Source organism: Alosa sapidissima, chromosome 7, assembly GCF_018492685.1.
Source record: "Alosa sapidissima isolate fAloSap1 chromosome 7, fAloSap1.pri, whole genome shotgun sequence".
Taxonomy (NCBI): Eukaryota; Metazoa; Chordata; class Actinopteri; order Clupeiformes; family Clupeidae; genus Alosa; species Alosa sapidissima.
The window spans coordinates 30505408-30507576 of record NC_055963.1 but is presented as its reverse complement, the minus strand read 5'-3'; positions in this window follow the sequence as shown (position 1 = coordinate 30507576).

Here is a 2169-nt window from a genome sequence, read left to right as displayed (position 1 = left end):
CTTATACAAAATGCAGCTGCTCACACACACAAAAAATATGAACATATTTCCCCCATCCTAGCATCTCTACACTGGCTACCTGTTAAAAGTCATTGACTTCAAAATATTACTTATATCTCTTGGTTGGTTGCTCTTTTGTCTGCTTCTGACGGAAGAAGCACTTACTGTATCTATGCTGGCAGCAGCTGAACAAATGTACAAAGTCCCTCTAAATGGACTTGATGCAGTTGGAGGTGTTGCTACAGGTTCAGAAGATGGTCTACCACGTCTTTTCTGAAGACACTGAGTCCTGCCTGCTTCACATGATTTCTTTGGGCTTTTTTTATGCCTTTAATTAGATAGGATAGTGGAGATTGACAGGAAGTGAGTGGGAGAGAGAGTCGCAGTGGGATCCGGAAAGGACCACGGGGCGGTAATCGAACCCGGGTCGCCGGCGTACGGTGCAGGTGCCCCAGCCAGTCGTGCCACTGCTGGGGCCCTTCACATGATTTCTAGTAGAGCATACTGCAGATGCTCACTGTTCCAGGTGGATTTGTAGCAGTTCCTGTGCCAAACTGCTTTGTCCTGTTGTAAATAACTGCACTGTAACATTGTAATCGTTGGCTGATCTGTGATCACCAATCTCCATACTCTCTCATGGACAAAAACAAGAAATTTGGCATATGTCTCTAGTGATGGGTCATTCACCACATATCTGCCACTGGATACATAGCCCAAAATCTGTTTCTTTTAGAATATGTGTGCCATCACCTGACTAACAGAAAGACACACCTCAGAATATAACCTAACTAGACTGTGCCACCATGAACTATGAAAATGTGCTTGCTCAAATGTAGAAGGCTAGAAGGTCACTAATATCACCAACCATGAAGAACAGAGCACTATGTGCTTCAGGTTATTCGATATTCTAAATTCTATAACTGCCAGCTAAACAGCCAACTGTCACTGCTAGTGTCTCTCTTTCTCTTTCTCTCTCTTACACACACACACACACACACACACACACACACACACACACACTCACCTGTCTGTTTGTCTATCTGATCCTTTTACCCTTTCTTTTCTTTACACTTACATAGGCTACTGAAGGCCTTACAGATCTCAGCTGATACTAGCTATGTAAAAGTCTATTAAACTTGATTTAACATAGATCTCTGCACTTTGTGCTCTGAATATAAAATTTCGAGAATTTTAGGCACAATTTCTTGTTAAAGAGATCAATTATCAGCCTAAAAACGTTTTATAATGTTGTATTGTTTATGTGGTCCACTTTTGCACACTACCTTGTAGAATATCTTCTAAGCACCAAACCCTATGCTATAATACCAGCAATGTGAGGTTTATGGACAAAACACCTTTTCTGAATTTGACCTTTGATTTGGGTCCTTCAAAACCTTCAAAAAAAATGGAGACATGTTTTTTTCTACTCTTAAGAACCCCTAGAACAAAGATATAATACTTTCCAAAAATGAACATGCGAATCCCACAAGCCCCCAAATTAGACACATAGGCCCCCCTACTATCAGGAGAATGTGTGGCCCTCTGGTGGTCATTGTGCTATATATGTGATTTTGCTGGAAAGCTACACTTTTGTGCTCTACATTGAGCTATATACAATACGTATGTTTCTGACCACAAACCTGTTTAGTGCCTTTGAGCTGATAACAATACTGACATTGACTCAATATATGTTTTCAAATTCCAGAAGCATGATTGGTCCCTCAGCTCCTAACAGAAATGAGCTTTGCCTCATAATTCAGTGTATGATAGTGTGTGTTGACCCCTGCTCCACCACAGCTTTTATCTCTTCTTTTATCAGTTGTTTTTCCTGAATATGAATTGGGTTGTGACCAATCTGCTAGAACTTGACCAGGATGATGACATCCCTGTCAAAAGATAAATGCATTTTATTGACGTTAAGAACAGTCAATTCCAAAGGGTCCAAATCAGATGAAAACCTGAGCACATTGCCAATGTACTTTTAATATATATTTTTAAATAAAGAATGCCTTAAGGTGAAAACACCTACTATAATATTAAGAAAAACTCTATCACAAAAAATGCAGATTACAAATAAATGTTCGCACCCCTAGAAACCATTTTCAACATAATTCAAAAGAATAGCATTTTATTGCATGCTTTTTGCACTATTCTCTGAAAATTCCTGAT